Raw genomic sequence first — 23,844 nt, 5'->3', positions numbered from 1 at the left:
GATAAGCAATGTATTACCAATAATAAAATGCTTTTAAAACATATGCCCAGTAAACGGATAAACTGATTTTGTTACAAAATTGAAACCTTTTTTTTGAGATGAGCTCTCAGTAAGAACATCGAAAGAAACCCATCCGAAATTTGTTCACGTTGGTCAAATAAAGATCTAGGTCAAATAAAAATAAAGGTCAGATGGTATTATAGTGCAAAAATAAGTGTTACGCACTCATTTGTTCAGTATAAGATCAGTAATCACTCATTGGTGTAGAAAGGTCAATCCCCTCATTTCAATTCTCATAGTACATAAAGACGGGCATCAGACATGAACGGAGCGAGGCCGTGCACGGCACCGCTTTCTTCAAAACTCTAGGCTACCACTGAGAAGTTCTTTACAGGAAACTCAACATTTTTGAAAGCCCGACCCATGATTAATAGCTAATACTTTGGGATGTGCAGCTTTATAAGATTATCCCCTAAATCAACGAAGCAGTTGAGCATATAATATTCCTGGAATAGGTTGTGCTGATCGAAGTAGGTTTGGTAACATATACCAAATATGAAAATTAAGCGGGCGTGGTGAATACTGTGAGGAACTAAATTCAAACAAAATTCAAAGAACCGAGTGTACATTAACAACATAAATCTAATTTAGATGGAAATAGTTATCAACACTATTAGAGTTTGGGCATGAAATTTGTCCTTGGCTTAGTAGTGGCCATGAATTTATCTTACTTTGCAAGCGACATGATAGATATTTATTACAATGTTAGCTCTCTCTAGGCTTTAATCCTATTTATAAGGCGTTGTTTGTATCCCAAATAAAAACAAAATACTTATATTTTTAATATGTATAATGTAAGCGATTATAATAAAGGAAAAGAGAGCAATAACATTTGTGTTTTATGAATCGTGTCTGCCCTTAATGTTTTCTTTTATGCCTAATTATTATATAGAACGCGCCAACAGTATGTTTTTTGTTCGAAGAAAAATTTTCCATTTTTGCTCAATTACAAATCTTATTTGTTAAATAATATTATTAAATAACATATGAACATATTATATTATGAATAGTATAAGCCATAATATTCAATCTATAGTCAAAATAAGTTATAAGATATACCTTTCTAAAAATTCTATGTACTAAATCGTATGCACAAGAGTCCATATAGCCAGTCCATTTTCAGCGTAAATGTTTCTGTACAAATGGCTTAAAATTTAGTTGTAAGATATAACCTACCAAATAGGATTTTTTTTTTTTTTTTTGAGATAGAAAGCGTACTATTAAGTCTAATAATTAACAGTACAGCAAGACGCTTAAACGACTCCTTTGACTGTCAATGTTCAAAAAACAATAAGAGATCCGAAATTATATGTTTTTTTTTTTTTGTTACAGCTGGCTCATTCAAAGTACCTATCCAAATTTAACTTGACAATCTTGATTTTGTAGAAAACGTAATCAAACCTGCAATCTATCTAACAAAAAACAGACTTGTTACTCGAAATTTCTAACGTATTTATCTTTTAAACTATTATAAACAAGTCCAAAATTAAAACGTTGATTACAAAAAAATACATATCGTGTTATAGTATTAATATACCTAAAAGTATTTGGGTTGAAATAAAGTCGTAAAAATTATAAAAAAGAAATTAATTACCCATTTTATACTTGTAATATGAAAAAAAATGTAATATCCACTATTGTAATCGAACACACTTAAAAACGATTAAAGTAAATCTATCATTACCCTTGACAGCTGCTTCAATCCTAGTATATCAATGATTTTATCAAAATTGAAAACTAATCGTTGTCATAATACTTAAGTCCCGAATTAATTAAAACAATCCGCAAACTTTAAATGTTTCAAAGAATTGTAGAACTATAAAGTATTCAATAAAATCTATATATCCGATTAGAACTGAACAAATAATATAAAGAAAAGGATTTAAATGTAAATTTGCAAATAAAACGACAAGTTTTAATATTTCGTTTAAAAATAAACCATTAAATATCAATAACGCCTACGAATTCAGTTTATCCGGAGCGACAGGCATAAAATAAGTCGTCGCCAGTTCAGATGTTGCGATTATCATCTGGCGTATCGCTAACAATGAGAGACAACCTGTTAAATGTTCAGTCCAACATCTTAATAACCGAGGGTCATGTCGACGCAGCATGACGCAAGATCAACACTTGTAATTATTTTTCATCCAAGTGACACCTCTCGGAAACTTGAGGGCATTTAGAATTAAGGGACGCATTTGTAACCTTTTCTTGTACGTGTAATTTTTATTTTCTTTTATTATTTCACTACTTTAAAACATCGTAAATTTACTAATTTTTTTAATACCGACTGTATTTATGAGCATATTAGATGTATTATGTACCTTAAATTTATAGTTTGAACAAATTGATTGATTTTGATTAAGTAATTTAAAAATTAATAGTAAAAATTAAACAAAAAATGTAGACCTCCCAGAAATGATTTTGATCAATTTAGATAAAGTTTAATGAATATACTAAGCGAAGTAGGTAGCGTTTAACGTTTGAAACTAAAGATTTTTTGTAGAAGTAACAAATTTCTATCAAGTAGATAAATAACTAAATTTCTCGGAATTATGTTTGACCTTTAAAATCCCTCTTTAATGGAAGAGACCTTTGCGATGCATATTACATTACAAGGTTAAAATATAAAAAGATCAAAATAAAAAGTATCATCTTACTTATACGTCACCATCCTTTTCCTTTAATAGACCATATCAATAGCCTTTTATATTCTCCGTATCTGTCCCACAGTTTGTCGACTTGACATTGACAGGCCTTCAAGTTTAACGTAATTTAACCAGGCATCACGTCGATGCGCGTAAAAAGTCAACCTTCATGATGGTCGAACGAACAAAACAAAACAAGTAAGACATGTCAATGCCCACGCTTTGGTACAGTAACCTGATACAAGCAGACGGATACATTTAACACCAGCGAGAGGTTCGCAAGCGGTCGGAGATCGCGTGAGACCAGGGCATTAAGCGAAGCGATGAGCGATGCACAACCGAACGACACCGATTCAGCTCACGTAACTTATACCGGCTATAATCTTAAAGACTACTAGATGTCACGCACTTGTCCTCCACCTGATAGTAGGCCTGTCTATAGATAAGTTATGGCCAGCAATTATCATGTAATCGGATTGAAATATGTATACTATCAAACCGGTTGAGAGGTCTGGTAGGATTTATGGGTTTGAATTATATCTTGCTGTGACTACTCAGCGAACTACACGATCTTGTCGATAGATCATGACTACAGTTCTGTAGTTCAGTATTGTTTTGTTTTAATTGGTGCTTTAATTTCGCATAAGTCAAAATATTTCATTGTATACGGCCAAGTAAGAATTTAAAAATAATTATTTAACAAACAGTTATTGTATGAATTAGTACCTAAAATGCCACCGGAAAGTATTCTAGCTGTGGACGAATATAAAAATATATTTTAATCAAATTCAAAATATACTTTACTTAAGTATGCTCTTAAGTGTGTTTTCTCTAAAAGCTCTTTTATCATTTATACAATCTAATACAGAATTTACTTAATTTAAAAAGGACTATTTCATGAATTAATTGATAAATGTTGTATACAATAAAAATATTCTGTACATTAATTATATTAAAATAAATTATATTTTTAAAACTATTTTATAGATTGTAACACTATGATCTCAACCTTAGCATCCCATCCGTTCGCCCGTGTCATGAAAGGAGATACTTTAATATCCGATTCATTGTTCTGTTACAAATTTGTCAGTGATCTTTACATTAAACTTTTTCTCTTTCAAAACTCGAGATGCTCATAATCTCTCGATCGACCGCCACTTATAAGTAAATATTCTAAGAGACCACACAAATAAAAATATTCAATATCATTTTGATACGTTAGATGCTTAAACGAAAACGTAAGCATTGATTCTGCCTCATGACGTTCGGTGGTTTTCTGTTTCCCTTTTTGTGGGTTAATCTAATATTGCCGTGTAAACATGTATTTGTGCTTGTCATTACCATAGAGTACATAACAGAATCTAGCTAACGTAGTAATAATACGCGAAACATATTAAAAATCTTGTATTGCCCTAAGACCTAATCTTCTTATAAATACGAAATGTCTGTTTATTAAATTATGGTAATTTTTAATTTTATACACAAGAAATAATTTGCTCAGAAGTACGTAACTCATAACAATACGATTATATGTAATAATAATTATTATCTCTGTTTCTCTGTAGCCGATTTTCCAGTAAGCGGAGGCTTAATCATACGATAATTTAAAATTTATAAGAAGCCGTACATTATTGTCTATATATAAAAAAACGTCTTAGCATAAAATAAAGATTTATATCGTGCAAAACTCAGGGGCACCGCAATTACTTATTATAATTATTAATATTTTTCCCTGTCACGCGAAGGGAGCCCGCGGGCGGCTTTTAATGTTCCACTGCCGATGAGCAGTCGTATCTTCGATAATTTGAGCTAATTTTCGTAATTCCTCACAATTTCCATTTGAAGTGCATGTTATGCTCACGTTAACTTCATTATAAGTTTTAGGAAATACACAGAATCTATGGTGTGAGCCCGCGAGCGGATTCGACGTATCTGAAAACTTTACATGTATTTTGGCAATTTTAAATAATAATATTATTTAGAATTATAAACTGATTTATAAAAATAAGTAAATGCATATCCTTTCCAGTTTAATGTTAGTTGTACAAATAAATATTGTGAACAATTCTAAATAAACTTAAGTACAAGAAAGAAAACAATACAACAGATGGTAAAAACTGATTATGAATCATTCTTGAATAATATTTAATAAATGCATTTTATATCTAATGTTTTGGTTTTAATAATATCCTCGAGATTTCAAAGCTCTTAAATTTTTAACTATTGTGTCAATATTAAAAACGTAATATAAGTTTATTTATCGGTAGCATAGTTTTGCGTTATAATATTCGATCAGAATTAAACAGAAACGGATATACTTGCATAATAAAGAGTATATAAAATTATATATTTATAAAATAATTACTTAATAAGGTTTCAACTCGCCGAAATACTTAACGTTCATTTACGCAACTGTGACTAAATTTCAGTAAAGTATTGATGCATAATTAAAAATCTAAAACATTGGATTAAATAGTTATAAACAAAACTCCAAGAGAAAAATCAAAATTGGTATATAATATAATTTATGAAAATTAATATAATTATACAATACAATTTGCCCGTCCTGATTTCTTTTAGCTATAAATCCTTCAAAATTACACAACCACTTTAATAAGCTTATGCTTACGTTATAAAGCAAACCGCTGTTTTCAATTTCAACTTTTAATACTCAGTATTTGGAGAGTGTACTGATAGTCAGTTAAGACAAATGATTTTATAAGTATAGTTTAATTATTTTGGTAAAAACAACTATACTGGGGTACAATGAAATCTCACGCAAACGTGCCGCTTAGGTTATTATTATTTCTTTACTTTATATCTTATCATATTTGGTACACTATCGATTATCCATTTGTGTAATGTATGATTCATTAGGAATTTGCTTTCATTCCATTTAAAGAGCACTCTCGTTCAAAGAACCTACGTGTCACGCAAGGGTATCTTAGTAATTATATCCGGAGGCAACGCCTGCGCATATTGCACATCTTATCAGCTATTAGTTTAGTTATTTAATGTATAAATATTTATAACCGATTGAAATCATTTATTTGGATTTAATTAAGCAATGAAATACGATGATTATATACGCATGTTTAAGTTTATTCAGATATATTTTAAAATGTTCATAAAAACGACTAATAAATCAAATATCTTGAATATAAATGATACCTGAAAAAGTTATTAACGATGGAAGACTTTTTTATGATATATCATCCTCAACCTTTAGGTCGGCTTACAAGCAAATGGGCCTCTTGATGTTAAGTGGTCACCACCGCCCATAGACAATGGCGCTGAAAAATATATTAACCATTCCTTACACCGCCAATGTGCCATTAACCTTGGGAATCAAGATGTTGTATCTTGTGTCTGTTACACTAGCTCACTCAGCCTTCAAACTGGAACACAACTATACTGGGTATTCCTGTTTGGCGATATAACATTATCGGCGATGTTTATCTTGTAGAATGACAATTTAAAATTAAAGTAGCATTTTGCGTCTTTCTTATCCGTTGAGAAAAGTGCTAAAACGCTAAAATGGACCAATTAAACGACTATAAAGTATTTCCGAAACAATAATTCGCTAAGCAAAAATCAAACGTACTTTAAACTATACACAATTTTCTAGAACATTCTGAAGAGAAATACGTTGGCGTGTTAAAGTATTGTCAAATGGATAGCAATTCTATTGCAGCTAGACACAGGAGTAAAAAAGAAAATAAAGCTTTTAAATATGTCACATCATTGCATCAAAACTTCTGCAATTAAGTTATACTAAATGATCGCCGCAAATTTCGTACCAGTTCAATTTGTCTTGCCTTAAAAACAACAAATTCAAACTTGTGAATTATTATCAAGGCTGTACCATAATACAAACTGGATCTAAATCCGTTAAGAAAGCCTCGAATGAACCGAAGCCAAATTAAAGGACTGTTTTCTGTATTATAATATTATTTATTCACTAGAGTTTAGCTGCAAGTACCATTGTATCGGTATTCTAATTGGACGATTGGGTTAAAGCAATCATGACATTCGACGATTTGGCAAAGGTAGCAGATAAGAAATTGATCTCGCATATATAATTTTAACAAAGATTATTGTATTATAATATTAACGCAACTGATCGATTACATTTTATCAAATCGCAGTTGTAAAACTATGTAAGACAAGCTAGGACTATGTCTGAAGGCAAGACAGTAAATAAAATAAATATTGGACAACATCACATACATTACTCTGATCCCAATGTAAGTAGCTAAAGCACTTGTGTTATGGAAAATCAGAAGTAATGATGATGCCACATACACCCAGATCCAAGACAACATAGAAAACTAATGAACTTTTACTACATCGACTCGGCCGGGAATCGAACCCGGGACCTAGGAGTGATGAACCCATGAAAACCGTTGTACACACTACTCGACCACGGAGGTCTTCAAAATACAGTAACGAATAAGTCTTGATTATTAAAAGATTTTGTTAAAACTTAACAAAGAGGAACTTCAATTTAATTCCGTCGCAATATTAGTATTAACAGCATTCTCTGAACTGTAAGTATTGAGGATCTATATATTTAGATAGTCCACCCAACCGGCGTACCTTGGAAAGTTCATCAGATAATGAGTACATTTGTTGCGTGTGAAACTAGAATTCTATTTTGCACGAAGCAATGTTTCGCGTAAGCATCAAAGGCGAGGACTGGCTCAAACCGAGCCGACTCGATAAATCATGCTTCGTTTAAAACATTCTAACGCTTCATTTTACAGATTCAGCCCCACGATGCCGTCTTCGAACTAAAGCGCTTTCTTAACAGCTCTTTTGTAATAAATCCTACGGAATGTTGCGTTACGACTGCAATAATAGGAATCAGATTAAATGGAGGGTATATTACCTTTTGTTTATCGCTCGCGCTGTTCCTTTTTCTAGTAATTAATGTCTGTAAAGTAATCGTGCTAATTGTGGAAAATAAAAATGGACACTAAGCTAATATTACCGCTTTTAAAACTTGATTGTATGCTTTATGAATTTTATTAAATCATTGGCAGCAATCGAATATATTAGAAAATAAATTGTATCACAGATTGATTTCGCGGTGGCGATTCTCAAAGGTAACAAGATCACTGGACTTATAGATATTAGATCACGTGTCTGTGTAAACTCAAGTCACTGTTCTTTTACTCTAATAATACAATGGGACGGTAAATCCGAAACGACTGTAAAGAGTTTAAGTTCAGGACTAACGGCTATATGTCTTTTCTGATGCATAGGAATATAAATACACCAATTTACTTTTTGCTGCTTAAAACTTCTTAACAAAAAAAACCAATAACTTTTTATCGGTCGGACTCGGGGCTTGATACCTAACTTCAGGATCTGTGACTTTATAAGCTGCTAGACTAACGAGATTGTTCCTCTATACGTATATTATATCTACACACTGCTACATGTTTATAACTGGTTTTATAACAAAATTCCGGTGTTAAAATTAGAAGAAAGGGATAGACTATAAAATTGTATATTAGTTTAAGAATCACGCATGGCAACTTTACGACACCGTCTCCAAAAACCATTCGCTAGACGAACGGACGGTTAATAAATAACTTCTTAAACTATCACGCTCGCGTTCCAATAAAGACATAGAAACTGATATCTCAAACGTAGACACTGCGAATTTATATTCTTCTAATAACTGTTGAATTCCTCTTGGTACGGATTACAAAGAAGCGTTGAGTTACTGAATGGACGAGAGCAACAAATAGTATAGTAATTCCAAAGAGTTTTGAATACTGTCCAACACTATTTCGGTCGTCGAATGCTGATCTTTAGCTCTGTAGTTTTGTTTTGTTCAGCTCGGAGATAGAAAGGCGATCCGCTGGGTGCTTCAGATAAAGGAAATTGTTTAAATTCAATTTGAAACATGCGTGATTTGAACGCAACAAGTTTCTGTAGAGTATTTATGTATTGTATAAGTTTTGCCGTATTCAATTAAAAGTATATAATATAGTCTAAGACGGAATAACTTCAATTGCCATACCGAAAAACGGGACAAGTGAAATTAAAAAAAAAAAGAAAGAAATCAATCAATACCTCACGAACTAGTGCGCTTTTGTTACGGTAAATCTTTTTTTCTTCTAAATACCGAGTACCAAAATTCTGAAATTTGGCGCAGCTTTAATAAAATCGCACATACCCCATACGTTCTCTTAAATCCGCATAAAGCTATGCATATATTTCCGTAGTCACGTTTTTTACAACAGACCGCTTCCAGGCGGGCTACTTCCCACTCATCTGAATACGTTCGTTTTATTTTCATAAAACTTTCAATCGTTTCATAAAGGTCTAACTTTAACGAAAATGTTAATTGATGGAAAAATACTTAATGAAAAGGCAGAATAAAAAAAAGGCTGTTCACAAGTTTATTATATTTTTCGAATTCAGATATTATAATGGAATTCATGTATTTGATCGAATTAATATTTATAAAACGTTATGACTGAAAATCGAAACGCTCGTTAATCAATTACGCTTAAAAAAATTCTGAGCTTCTTTCTCTCTTCATTCAATCGTTCTCTATGATTTTTTATTTTTTAATACAATATCGAGAATTGATTAAATGCGAAAATAGCAGTGAGTGGGGAATGGAATAATTTCGATTTATTTATCCTGATGAGTGTGGACTGTAACTTTTTACTGCAAGCCGCTTCAGGCCGGTATCTAGGCGCACAGATGCACATTGCGCGTGTCTCAATAATGAATGCATTGTCCGACAGTCAGTACCGATTGCACTGAAGACTATTTTTACTCAAACCTGTCCACGTCTGTCATGAAAGAAATGTTGTGGAGTTGCTTTGTAATAGAATCTTTTATATTTTTTTAATACAGCACTGTTAATAATTAGTCGTGTACATGTTAAATAATTAATATGATTTGTAATGAGTGGATTTTAGTATTTACGGAGGTAATTTTAGTATTGAATTACATTTAAGTATTTAGTTATCTTGTTACATGTAATTCACAAAGTAAAGGTACTATAATTAATTGTATTATTGTAGTATTTGTTTTAACGTGGTAGATAAATTGTTTTTGTGGTCATATTCAAATAAATTGTATAATTTCATTATTATTTTATAAATTTATTTAAGTAGCAAAAAAAACTGTTTTTTTTATAAAAAAATACCTTTTAACAAATCAATTAATAAGGATACGAAATACAGCATATTATGAATTGTATTTAAAAGTCAATTCTTATGAACATTCCGAATATCATTTTTACTAAAATTGGTCACATCAATGCATTCCGAATATCAAATAAACGTCATTTCGTTTAGATTATTATACACGATGTTCCTTGAAATACGAGTTTAAAATTGAAATTCAGAAATGAACTATTACAATGAAAAAAATTGAAACGGCAAATGATTCGCTAAGTAAATATATAATATGAACTCTATAGATTCCCAATGCTGTACGGCGCCACCATGAATGAAGACACATTTGCCAACGACGGCTGATCCAGAGAGTTATTTGATTTATTCCGAGCGCACTATTGATAAGTTGCATCAATATTTTTATTTATAACATATAATCAAGTTGCTGCCAAGTAACATTGATAATGTAAGTAATAACTTACACGTTAACGTATTATGATTCATATTTTCCAAGTTTCAACTTTTTCTCACTTATTAGTACTTACGATATTCCGAGATAACTTTTTACTTAAGTGAAGTTATTGTGAGAATATTTCATTGAAACGAATACATTAGAAATTAAAAATGTATGTTATATATTTATTCTGTTTTTACATTAGCAGCCTGTAAATTTCCCACTGCTGGGCTAAGGCCTCTTCTCCCTTTGAGGAGAAGGTTTGGAGCATATTCCACCACGCTGCTCCAATGCGGGTTGGTGGAATACACATGCCGCAGAATTTCGTTGAAATTAAGCACATGCAGGTTTCCTCACGATGTTTTCCTTCACTGTTGAGCACGAGATGAATTATAAACACAAATTAAGCACATGAAAAATCAGTGGTGCCTGCCTGGATTTGACCCCCCCAATCATCGGTTAAGATGCATGCGTTCTAACCACTGTGCCATCTCGGCTTTCACGAGGCCATCTCGGCTCTATATTTTTTTTATGTTGTAGATATATTATTAGTTAGTAAAGTCGGTGACATAATATTGAAGAAAGCATAGTAAAAGACCGTGTTTGTATATTCCGTTGCTTAGTATAGGGATTTGGAGCTTATTCCAATAAGCTATTCGACTGCGAATTGGTGGATAAATGTAATCAACATATTTTCAATTACACTGGTTACTAGGTGATATTAGAATAATTATTATTTAACGATAATTAATGCTTTAGCTGGAATTAGCTTGCATAGTAGCAAGTCAACTAGTATTACTTATATTTTAAATATATTATAGCATAGCATGCTTATAGCTGGGAGGTCAGTTGCAGAGCATTTGTTTTTTTTTTGTACGCAACGTGCGACAGGGATAGCGGGGTGCAACCGCATGCCAAATTGCACGCGTGAAAACACGCGACAGCAACGACATGATACTTACCAGTAGCTGATAAGTTACCGCCGATTGAACATGCCAGCGAGTAGGTATTCATTTGTTTTGTTTTCGTGTGTACCAAGTATTTCGAATACCTTCGAAATTCGATCATTTATCTAAATAATCGTTTAATTAAATTTAAATTAAATTATATTATGCTTACATATTGAATGCTCTTCGATATCGAAGTCTTGGTTTTAAACGCAGGAAGGGCCAATAAGAATTATGGGGCTTTTCTGACGATTATCTGGTAGAAGTTCTTTATTATAAACCATTGGGCTTATGAGATCGGAAATCGGAAGTTGCCAGAGTATCGTGTATCGAAAAGAATATAAAATGTTTGGTTCTGCACCTAAACTTTCCATATGAGTTATGAAACGGAAATTTCACTGGTTATCAAACACACACACTTTTGCAGTATAAAACATCCTATGTTAGTAATAGTCTAGTCTCCCTTGATAAATTCCACTGAGGCCGTAATCAATAATGAAGATATCATGGCACTTTTCATAATAAAAACAATACTGACCATCATTACATTATCAGCCTGTAAATTTCCCACTACTGGGCTAAGGCCTCCTCTCCCTTGGAGGAGAAGGTTTTGAGTATATTCCACCATGCTGCTTCAGTGCAGGTTGTGCTTGTGGCAGAATTTCGTTGTGTCTAACACATGCAGGTTTCCTCACGATGTTTTTCTTTCTTTCTTACCGCCGACCACGATATGAATTATAAACACAACCAACATTAGAAATTCAGTAATTACTTTTTTCCAAATGAAATAAATAGTATTTAACTATTTATATAAATAGTATTTTAAACATCCTGTATGAAAAACAAATAATACTAACACCACGCTTTAAATATTAGACTTAATTGATATATTTATAATGATCATCGTCGAAGTTGAGAGCGGCTTTACATGTTTATGAAAGTATTTTGTACTTTTACTATAAGATTTAAAACCCACGTATTGCTTATTGTATGATGATGTGAAATGAAAAAAAAAGATATAAATTTTTAATCTACAATAAATTGTACGCATCACTATTCTTCTATACAAAGAACTGACGATTACCGAGTAAGCGAACCTTCCTGGGAATCGATCTATCGACGTTACCGACGACGTCGTGATGTCGCGTCGCGTCGCGAACAATCTTGCAATTTGTAAAATATTTGGAATAGTCCCGTCCGAGCCCACCAACGAGCCCTTGAACATTACAGACGTTGCGCTAACATAATAATTTTAGTTGTATTATAAGAAATTCGACGTATAACTTCTTAATTTCTTTAAATACAACATATAATTTTATTATTTTTGTAATTTAAATAACAAAATCTGTAATTAAATAAGTATTAATAATAAATAAAAATAAAGAAAATTAGTATTGATTATTTCATGAAAATCACGTTTTTATAGTTGGATGAAATAAGACATATTTATACTACTGTTAAATTGTAAAATACCTAAAATTTACAAAGTTCTTCAGTTATCTATTTTATGTTTTTAGCTTGTCCATTTTTTTTATCACACGAAGAATTTAAATCCTTTAAAAGTTAATAAAAATATTTCTGACGTAAAGATAAAATATGAGTCAGGCCTAAGTCATTTTCGTAAAAGCTTCTTATCTGTCCTAGCCGTGTGTATATAGTTGGATTAGCACAAAAAATGCTTTCTCAACTACTTATCTGTATGTCGCGGGTGGTCTGAACCCAGACATTTCAATAATGACGGTCTCCTGACGCAATGTGGCCGCTCTTTACGGATGGAACGAGAAAAACTAAATTGCGGGAATCGGTATTAACACAATAAAAGCTAAAGTCGAGCAAATATAGTTAAACTATTGTACTTCCTTGAAATTGGTTTCGTAATCCTATTGTGAACTGACTTAGAATTGTAAACATGGATCTTTTGAAATTATAGAAATGCCGACGCGTTTCGAACACAAACTCGGGCTATTTAAATTGGTTTTGTAAACGTAAAGAATGCCGCCCCAATTGACAAATAAAAGTTTTTTGTATTTGTGAATTTATTGTTATAACTAATTCATGACTTATTTAATATTTTAAATCGATTTTTTTGGTATTTAATACGATATTATTGACTTCTTATACGTTTATGAGCTATGTAATATTCTGTACTTAAAATTAAAATTACTATGATCAGATATTAAATCGGGTAATCAATACTGAACGATGTTATTGGATATCGATATTCGTATATTATATCAGACATACAACATAAAACATTTTTTTTTTTTTATTATGGCATTGATTGGCGGACGAGCATATGGGCCACCTGATGGTAAGTGGTCACCACGGCCCATAGACAAAGGCGCTGTAAGAAATATTAACCATTCCTTACATCACCTATGCGCCACCAACCTTGGGAACTAAGATGTTATATCCCTTGTGCCTGTGATTACACTGGCTCACTCACCCTTCTAACCGGAACACAACAATACAGAGTACTGTTATTTGGCGGTAGAATATCTGATGAGAGGGTGGTACCTACCCAGACGGGCTTGCACAAAGCCCTACCACCAAGTAAAAACATGTGTCGTCATTCGTGTTTTCTATACGATAACGGGCAAAATCAAAACGTACTCTGTGTAGGTGGATTTAAATCGGAATTAAAGTGTGTAAAATTTTAACAAGATCGTTTCTGAATATCGAATATCGGAAGCTGTTGCCTAATTAAAATCGCCAATCAAAAATCTGCTGAAACGTATTCTCAATATTCGATTTTCTAATGACAATTTTCTAATACACTATTGCTATGAAAATGCCATCGTGACGTCATCAAATCAATCAAGTATAACTTGTCACTGTCAATTTGACAATTAGCTTAAAATCGTATTAATAATTATTTAAGCATGGGCTGTCAAATTGACGGTGACATTTTATTAAATAACATGTTAGCTGTCATTTTTAAATAAAAATTAAATAAAAAACCTTTGCGTTTGCAAAACGGACATAATAATGAATATCTCATAGCAATCATAGCATAAATCTATGTAGAAAATAAGTTACAGGGCGATTTCAATAAAAATAGATATATAGTATAATACGCATAATATGCACCTCTTACACATAACTGTGACAGTTGAATACTTATAAACATTACTGTTAAGATTACTTAAAATAAATTAAAATAGAATCAGAAAAACATCAAATTAGCAGAGCGTTTCGATCCACGGACCTCTGGGTTATGGGCCCAGCACGCTTCCACTGCGCCACTCTGCTGTTACGGTAAACCTACGAAAATGAGGATCCGTTACTGTAAGGTGACCGTGGTAATAAAATACACGATGTTTTACAATTTCTAAAACAAATTCTAGCAGAGCGTGGTTTCGATCCACGGACCTCTGGGTTATGGGCCCAGCACGCTTCCACTGCGCCACTCTGCTGTTATAGTAAACCTACGAAAATGAGGATCCGTTACTGTAAGGTGACCGTGGTAATAAAATACACGATGTTTTACAATTTCTAAAACAAATTCTAGCAGAGCGTGGTTTCGATCCACGGACCTCTGGGTTATGGGCCCAGCAGGCTTCCACTGCGCCACTCTGCTGTTATAGTAAACCTACGAAAATGAGGATCCGTTACTGTAAGGTGACCGTGGTAATAAAATACACGATGTTTTACAATTTCTAAAACAAATTCTAGCAGAGCGTGGTTTCGATCCACGGACCTCTGGGTTATGGGCCCAGCACGCTTCCACTGCGCCACTCTGCTGTCGGACTATACTTAAAAAAAACGAACCATTATTGTGGGGTGACCATGATAATTAAATACATAAAGATATACAAATTCCAAAAATATTTCTAGCAGAGCATGGTTTCGATCCACGGACCTCTGGGTTATGGGCCCAGCACGCTTCCACTGCGCCACTCTGCTGTTGTAGCTACTTTACGAAAAAAACGAATTAATGATGTAGGGTGACCATGATAATTAAATACATAAAGATATACAAATTCCAAAAAGATTTCTAGCAGAGCATGGTTTCGATCCACGGACCTCTGGGTTATGGGCCCAGCACGCTTCCACTGCGCCACTCTGCTGTTGTAGCTACTTTATGAAAAAAACGAATTAATGATGTGGGGTTACCATGATAATTAAATACATAAAGATATACAAATTCCAAAAAGATTTCTAGCAGAGCATGGTTTCGATTCACGGACCTCTGGGTTATGGGCCCAGCACGCTTCCACTGCGCCACTCTGCTATTACAGTAAACCTACGAAAATGAGGATCCGTTACTGTAAGGCGACCGTGGTAATAAAATACACGATGTTTTACAATTTATAAAAATACTTCTAGCAGAGCGTGGTTTCGATCCACGGACCTCTGGGTTATGGGCCCAGCACGCTTCCACTGCGCCACTCTGCTGTTACAGTAACTTTATGAAAATAACGATCCCTTAATGTAGGGTGGCCATAGAAATTAAATTCATAAAAAAAAAACAAGCTCTAAAAATACATCTAGCAGAGCATGGCTTTGATCCACGGACCTCTGGGTTATGGGCCCAGCACGCTTCCACTGCGCCACTCTGCTGTTGCAGCTACTTTATGAAAAAAACGAATCAATGATGTGGGGTGACCATGATAATTAAATACATAAAGATATACAAATTCCAAAAATATTTCTAGCAGAGCATGGTTTCGATCCACGGACCTCTGGGTTATGGGCCCAGCACGCTTCCACTGCGCCACTCTGCTGTCGGACTATACTTAAAAAAAACGAATCATTATTGTGGGGTGACCATGATAATTAAATACATAAAGAAATACAAGATCCAAAAAGATTTCTAGCAGAGCATGGTTTCGATCCACGGACCTCTGGGTTATAGGAAAAGGTAATACATAAGGATTTCAAATATATTAACGAAATAACGTAAGTAATAACCGTAATCACCCGGTGTACTTATTTTGAATATTTACATAATTATTATTTTTATATATTACTCAAAATATGAATGATCTTTAAATAAAGAGCAATGAAAAATAATAAATTTATTTTTAATTATATTTTAGTGTCCAGTTTTATTAATTTCGTGCCTCAATGATTTTGCTGAATAGCATCTGATATCTGCCGTATGCAAGTCACTAGTGGCTGACATTTACGTATAAATAATGACATTAATAAAAAAAAAATGGATATAAACTTATTTCATTCTGTATTTACACTGTGTATTTTTTATTATAGAAATTTATATATAACTAGCTACCCGTCCTGACATCGTTCGCGAAAAAAAAAATTTTTTTTACTTCTCGATAGCAGAGTCACCCAAAGGGTCCAATCTAAAACTTATTTGTGCAAACCCGTCTCTGTAGGTACCACTCATTTATCGTATTATATTCTACCACCAAACAGCAATAATTAGTATTGTTGTGTTCCGGTTTGTAGGTTGCGTGAGCCAGTGTAACTACAGGCAAATAGAAAATAGCATTCTCCTCATCTCAAAGTTAGTGACGCATTGGTATTATGAGAAATGATCAATTGTTCTTACAGTATCAATAGACCCATAGACATGGGCAGTTGTGACCATTTACCATCAGGTGGTCCATTTGCTAGACTACCTACCAATGACAGAAAAAATAATAATAAACCATACAGCCACTCAAATGTATAAACCAGTCCAACCGCGCTTAATCATTAAAATATGGTTACTATAAATATAAAGCTAGCAAATTATAAAGTATTTTGATTTAGTATGTTCACATATTGTGTTGAACATAGTATGATTAACTTATTCTAGTTTTCTTTATAAAGAATAATAATTAAGATATTAAGATTGTATATCAGGGTTAATACTATAGAGGATCAGAATCGTGTCTGAAATTTATAACGTTCTATTTATTTTTTAAACTTGTATGTAAGTGTTAGGTCCTCATTACATATTCCATTAATATATTTTTTAAATATACTTCACATATAATATATTCAAAATATCAGTTATATTCGGTAAAGACATCTTCAAAGACATGATAATTTAAAACAGCACCTTTTTTGAGTCCCTTTAAAAATGAACAAGTAAATGAAGATCCCATTTCACAATTCACTTCCCATCAAAAATATTACACGTACGAATATTTTGGCGTCTCAAATAAATCATCGCTCATTTTATTCACAATTTAGCGTCGTAAGCGGCGGTCTTGTCGACGTTGGAATCAAATTGCACTACACCATAAATAATAACCAATATTTTGTTTGTATACTTAATGTTATAGGAACTCATGCAAGAGTAATTTTTCCGTAATCATAATAATAATATACAGTTTTTTGGTGTAAATAAGTTGCTATTTATATGTAATTTTATAGCTTGCTAATTAAAAAAAAATATATTAAATTGTAAATTTCATTTGACATGAGCCGTTTTATTTATTTTTTGATAGTTCTTTACTTTTGTAAGGTTACTGTAAGAGCAGAGTGGCGCAGTGGAAGCGTGCTGGGCCCATAACCCAGAGGTCCGTGGATCGAAACCATGCTCTGCTAGAAGTATTTTTGGAACTTGTATTTATTTATGTATTTAATTATCATGGTCACCCCACATCAATGATTCGTTTTTTTCGTAAAGTAGCTACAATAGCAGAGTGGCGCAGTGGAAGCGTGCTGGGCCCATAACCCAGAGGTCCGTGGATCGAAACCACGCTCTGCTATGAATTTTTATTTCGATTTTCCATTAACATGTTATTGTTTAATATTTTGTTATAATATTATTATTGCAATACTTTGTTTTACACTTGTAGCTATTATTGTCTTTCTTTAAGGCTTTTATATGTATTGCTTATTTATAAGATAACAACATTTTGTGATATTGTGTCCACCGTGATAATAATTTTGAAAATTAAAATTTACTTTTTACTCCTCCATTTTATTTAACTAAATTTGCTCATTAGTAAAAAAAATACTAAGATTTAAATTTTTGATCGTAAGGATATATTTTACAAAACAAACGAAGCAGTAACACAGAAATGGTTTTCTAACGGTTTTATAAAACATATTTCCGCTGTTAAGAATACACCATACATTACAGAAAAAAACATTAAAGGAATGGGCACACAAATGTATCTCATTTCATAATCCACTTCACGCCAAAAAATATTACACCTGCAAATGTTTTGGCTCGCATCGTATTTTTATTTCAAAATAGTACTTTTACCTTGCTTCGCTTGCTTGCTTTACCTTGCTTATAATATATATATATTTTTACAAAATTAAATTCACCTTGAATTCGTATTTTTAAATTATAATTGCTTTAAAACTTTAAAATTTGTGTCAGTATTTAACGGCCCTCAAAGAAAACACTAAGAAAAAGGACGTAAGACAACCGATGTGTTGGAGTAAACCTTAACTAAATAGGCTTTCTGCCTGTCTCAATGCTATAAAGCAGTCCGGTTACGCATAGATAGATATTGGCACGATATTTATATTGGTTCGTTTATTTGCTTAAATAACTTTTTGGAACGTAGTTTCTTTTACGCGGCTCACAGTAGAGTGAATTGGCACAAAATCGTCACGTAAGAGAAAAATGTTATGCCCAGGTGACCACTCTTTCTCTTCGCCTCAGTCTCTTTCTATTTTATTCGGTTTTTAATATTATGTAAATTTATTTTATTATTGTTTTAATATTTATGGACTCTATATCTAATAACAATTTTAACAATGTCAATCAATTATACTCAATTTTTTTAAATTTTTTCGATGTGTCCGTTATTAATTTTATAAAATTTAGCGAAATAAGCTTCATTCCAGACGGGTGTTCCACGATTCCTCCGTTTTTTTTTTTAATTTATCATTAAAACAATTAGAAATTAAATATTATTCCTACCGATGTGAAAACGAAGCGTTTCTTGTTTTCAAATAAGTACAACATAGTTCACTTTTATTTGGAAACTTTATACACTTTGAATATAGAAGTTTACAATATTAATCTGAATTGGGTAAGTAAAGAAATAATTTAATCATTTGATTAACGAATAAGTTGATGTTATTTATAAATTCTTTAACAACATTTTTATAGAATATAGGTAAGACATTTAAGAGCTTTGTACAAAAGACGAGTTTATCGTTTAATCTATAAATATTCTTAAACATAATTACTCGTTAATAATAAAAACATGAAAGGGAACTTTAGTACGTAACTTTACGGGTTTTATGGGAAATCTATATTTTTTTACCAATATAGATCAAAAGGTTTATTGAGTTGTATGATGCTATATTGATTCGTGTTTTGTGTGTATTATAAAGCATTTGAAATACTGCTAGCCAGAGTTCGATGTGGAATGAATTTTGCTCCAACATTTTATATTTCAATCAATAAAGTACATTGAAATTGCAACCTACTCTCAAATATTAAGAATAAATACAGTATAATAGTAGTAGCGTTAATACTAGACCGAAAATAAAATCAATATATATTTTTTTATATTACAAATAGTATTATTGATACAGAACACATTCAATAAAATATATAATTCATTGTTTTCTCGCAATGATCTTGTAAGATCTAAACTACTTGACCAATTAAAGTCATATTCACATTATAAAATATTTGTTTTTTTTGTGATGCTAGCAGTTAGAATGCATGTTATAATAGCATGTTAGAATTTGGTAGGTAGTAAATATAATATTCCATTCCTGGAATAGAAAAAAGACAAAAGGGACGTCAAATCAAGAGATGGGAAGATGACCCACCAAAAGGTTGGAGAAGACTTGCTCGTGACGAAGAAACTAGGGGAGGCCTATGTCGAAAGACAACCTGACCAACACACTGGTTGCTGAAGAATTCTATATACCACCTATATATAATATTATATATTTTTTTTTAATATTATAGTGTTATTAGTTATTTATAAATATTATGGTTCGGGAATAAAGGCTTTTTTTTATTATATTATTATAAATATAATATTGGGTTAGTGCTAAAAATAAAATCACACAATAATGAGTCGACTGTTGGCGCTGTGGTCGTTATTAGTAGGTTATACTATTATATAGAAATAATTGTGGGCAAAGCCGAAATCTGATTTCCTAGAAAAGAACTAGAGACATCAAACGCAGGAACAAGAGGTTTACGAGCTTTTCGGAGCTTTACTAACTTCCTGAAATTGCGTTCCGTATTGAGAATTCTAGACAAAAACATTGATTGTCCCGATACAGATTTAAATATCATATATCATATCAACTTAATATTTTAAAAGTCCTATAACATTTCTGAACTCTTCCAGCTATTTAAATTACCTATAAGAAATAATATAAGCTAGAATCGTAAAGATTTCGTGTTAAGAGAATGTTCTATTAAGAATAAGCTTTTAGACGTGATACCGGATAAACGAAATACGTGTTAATTAAGAGTAACTCGCAAAGCAAAGCCTTTTCTATTTACGTTTATCAATCTTATTAGTATTTTTATGGCCTCTGCTGTGAGAACGAATAAATGTTTGTCTATTCTTCGTTCTTATAGAGAGCATGACATGTAATTGAAAATTGGGAATTAAATTTATTTACACAAATCAAAGATTTTTATTGTAAAGCTTGTAAGGAAAGTTGAGATTGTTATTATTATCGAGAACTAAGCTAAGCTAAATAATTTTTAAATTGTTTCTAGTTTAATCGAATATAACCAATGGCTCTTTACGTAAACCAATAGTCTGCTAAAAATTAGGTCCTATAAATAAACCTATTACACCAACGTATATGTAAATCGATATATCTGAACACGTTTTCTCCAGCGACATACTAAATCGAAAATCTTATTACAAAAGTTCAGTAACGTAATTTAGTTTTTCTTACAGAAGGGATTAAAGTGTGGTAGCTGGGGCCATAAATCTATGGATTAAACTAACCCAACGGGAGATAGCGATCGGCCGTCCGCAAGCTGCTTTCGATAATTGTAACGATATAGATAATCTAGGAAATGGAGAAAAATATTGAGGACGGTTTAGATAAAATATAATTGAATTTAAAATTGCTTTCTCCTTTAAGTTTTCTTCCCTGTTCTTATAATTGTAATTTAGAATTATTTATAGATTTATCACGAGTTTAGTATAAATATACATATCCTTTTTAATTTTGGCTTTTTAACTAGTTTAATTAGTCCCAACTAAGTATATCCTTTACGATAAGCTGATACAATAGAACAATACCCAAATATTAATTATTAATTACTATACAATACAAAACAAAATGGTTAGAATGCATACATCCTAACCGATGATTGCGGATTCTAACCCAGGCAAGCACAACTGAATATTCATGCGCTTAATAAGCTGATTTGTTTATAATTCATCTCGAGCTCGGCGGTGAAGGAAAACTTCGTGAGGAAACTTGCATGTGTCTAATTTCAACGAAATTCTGCCACATGTGAATCCACCAGTCCGCATTCCTCCTCAAAAGGAGAGGAGGCCTTAGCGCAGCAATGCGAAATAAACAGGCTGTTACTATTATATTATCATTTAAAAATCAAAAATCATTCTAATAGATTTTGATAAAATACTTAGTAATAAGTTTCTCTGACGCGTTCCATCAAAATGTGATATAAATCTTCTGTTCTTCCAAATTCGTCTTTAACTTATTTACGACTAGCGACACAGTCTAACTTCGCACGGGTGCAATGTGTTGATAAAGGAATGGTATGATATAGATATCATTTATATCATAAATATTTACATATGACAAATATAATATATGTCATTTTGCAGCTTGTTAAGTGAAAAACTATGATAAATTGCAATTTTTTATTTTTTTGATGGTTCTTTACTTATATTAGGTTACTTGAACAGCAGAGTGGCGTGGTGGAAGCGTGCTGGGCCCATAACCCAGAGGTCCGTGGATCAAAACCATGCTCTGCTAGATGTATTTTTAGAGCTTGTATTTTTTTATGAATTTAATTTCTATGGCCACCCTACATTAAGGGATCGTTATTTTCATAATGTTACTGTAACAGCAGAGTGGCGCAGTGGAAGCGTGCTGGGCCCATAACCCAGAGGTCCGTGGATCGAAACCACGCTCTGCTAGATGTATTTTTAGAAATTGTAAAACATCGTGTATTTTATTACCACGGTCACCTTACAGTAACGGATCCTCATTTTTGTAGGTTTACTGTAACAGCAGAGTGGCGCAGTGGAAGCGTGCTGGGCCCATAACCCAGAGGTCCGTGGATCGAAACCACGTTCTGCTATGAATTTTTTTTATGGTTTATTATTATGATGTGATTGTTAATATTTCATTATAAAGTTGACATAATTTTATTATTGATTGCCATACTTTGTCCTACTCTTTTACCTATTATAGTCTTTGTTTGAGTCTTTTATATTTATTGCTTATTTATAAGATTACAAATTTGTGTGATATTGTGATCGCCACAATAATAATTCAGAAAAATTAAATTTTATTTTTGGTGCTCCATTCTATTTAACTAAATTTGCAAATTCCATCATAAAAGTGATATAAATATTTGTTCTTCTACATCTTACTTTACTTTATTTAGGACTAACGACCCATCCCGGTTTCGCATGGGTGCAATTTATTAAAAACGGTATAATATGTATACCCTATAAAACGCAGGAATAATATAGTAATATAGTTTGCAAGATACCCCTACATACTAACAAATTTTACCTCTATATAATATTAGTGAAAAATAATACTTTTTTTTATTAAAATGATAATGTGGTTTTGTAATTTATAATTTCTTTATAATTGTCGCTTCACCGGGCTTAATTTTTACGACTAGAACAAGAAGCGGAAGTGTAAATATTTCTGTTAAGAGTAGTCCAGAGTTATTGTAGCCACTGTTAGTATCCCGTTTTATCCTGGGCTTATCTTCAGTCGTGTCTGATTGTCGTCATATTGGACTATGAAAGTAGGATACAGAGTGCCCTATGTTTGCGCTCATGGGGAATTATTTATCAAGCGCTATTGCCAAAGCTTGTCTTATTGACTGCCGTGGCTGAAAATCTGTCAGGAGAATATAATTTTTATTTTAAATGCTTATTTTTTACTAATATGAAAAATATATATATTTTTTGTATTATTATTACTATGTATTTTCTACTAATTACTACTACTTTATACATATATCTATACATATAATAAAATGAAAGTGTCTGTTTGTAATATTAAAATAACCCATTTTTACTAAATGTATATGTATGTATACACGGTACATATACCAAAATATTTTTTTTACAGTTTTTGTCTGTCTGTCTGTCTGTTTGTTCCGGCTAATCTCTGGAACGGCTGAACCTATTTCGACGGAACTTTCACTGGCAGATAGCGGATGTAATAAGGAGTAACTTAGGGGACTTTTATTTTAGAATTATATCAAATCAAATCAAATCAAAAATCTTTATTCAATATAGAAGTGTTTACACTTGCTTATTGATTGTCAAAAATCTACCACCGGTTCGGAATTTAGCACCTCGGACCTGAGAAGAACCGGCGAAAGAAACTCAGCGGGATATTTTTTTTTTTTTTTTTTCATTTTGCATGTACAATAATTATTATATTTTAGTTATTTGAAACAGCCTGGAGGCGATCATTTCATTCCCAAGGTGTGCAGTCAACTAAAAAGT

The 23,844-nt window shown here is 32.3% G+C and overlaps 11 non-coding genes across 11 annotated transcripts; 4 read left to right on the top strand and 7 right to left on the bottom strand.

The window, feature by feature from the left end:
- Window positions 1-14,601: 14,601 nt before the first annotated feature.
- Trnam-cau (transfer RNA methionine (anticodon CAU)) lies at window positions 14,602-14,673 on the bottom strand. The gene has a single exon. It is a non-coding gene; the product is annotated as a tRNA-Met (tRNA).
- A 256-nt stretch (window positions 14,674-14,929) lies between these two features.
- Trnam-cau (transfer RNA methionine (anticodon CAU)) lies at window positions 14,930-15,001 on the bottom strand. Its single transcript has one exon. It is a non-coding gene; the product is annotated as a tRNA-Met (tRNA).
- A 90-nt stretch (window positions 15,002-15,091) lies between these two features.
- Window positions 15,092-15,163, bottom strand: Trnam-cau (transfer RNA methionine (anticodon CAU)). Its single transcript has one exon. It is a non-coding gene; the product is annotated as a tRNA-Met (tRNA).
- A 92-nt stretch (window positions 15,164-15,255) lies between these two features.
- Window positions 15,256-15,327, bottom strand: Trnam-cau (transfer RNA methionine (anticodon CAU)). The gene has a single exon. It is a non-coding gene; the product is annotated as a tRNA-Met (tRNA).
- A 256-nt stretch (window positions 15,328-15,583) lies between these two features.
- Trnam-cau (transfer RNA methionine (anticodon CAU)) lies at window positions 15,584-15,655 on the bottom strand. Its single transcript has one exon. It is a non-coding gene; the product is annotated as a tRNA-Met (tRNA).
- A 93-nt stretch (window positions 15,656-15,748) lies between these two features.
- Trnam-cau (transfer RNA methionine (anticodon CAU)) lies at window positions 15,749-15,820 on the bottom strand. The gene has a single exon. It is a non-coding gene; the product is annotated as a tRNA-Met (tRNA).
- A 92-nt stretch (window positions 15,821-15,912) lies between these two features.
- Window positions 15,913-15,984, bottom strand: Trnam-cau (transfer RNA methionine (anticodon CAU)). The gene has a single exon. It is a non-coding gene; the product is annotated as a tRNA-Met (tRNA).
- A 1,705-nt stretch (window positions 15,985-17,689) lies between these two features.
- On the top strand, window positions 17,690-17,761 carry Trnam-cau (transfer RNA methionine (anticodon CAU)). The gene has a single exon. It is a non-coding gene; the product is annotated as a tRNA-Met (tRNA).
- A 92-nt stretch (window positions 17,762-17,853) lies between these two features.
- Trnam-cau (transfer RNA methionine (anticodon CAU)) lies at window positions 17,854-17,925 on the top strand. Its single transcript has one exon. It is a non-coding gene; the product is annotated as a tRNA-Met (tRNA).
- Window positions 17,926-22,212: 4,287 nt separating this feature from the next.
- Window positions 22,213-22,284, top strand: Trnam-cau (transfer RNA methionine (anticodon CAU)). Its single transcript has one exon. It is a non-coding gene; the product is annotated as a tRNA-Met (tRNA).
- Window positions 22,285-22,376: 92 nt separating this feature from the next.
- Window positions 22,377-22,448, top strand: Trnam-cau (transfer RNA methionine (anticodon CAU)). Its single transcript has one exon. It is a non-coding gene; the product is annotated as a tRNA-Met (tRNA).
- The last annotated feature ends 1,396 nt before the right edge of the window (window positions 22,449-23,844 follow it).

This window comes from Vanessa tameamea, chromosome 15 (genome assembly GCF_037043105.1).
Source record: "Vanessa tameamea isolate UH-Manoa-2023 chromosome 15, ilVanTame1 primary haplotype, whole genome shotgun sequence".
Classification (NCBI taxonomy): domain Eukaryota; kingdom Metazoa; phylum Arthropoda; class Insecta; order Lepidoptera; family Nymphalidae; genus Vanessa; species Vanessa tameamea.
This window is presented reverse-complemented; position numbering and strand designations above follow the sequence as displayed.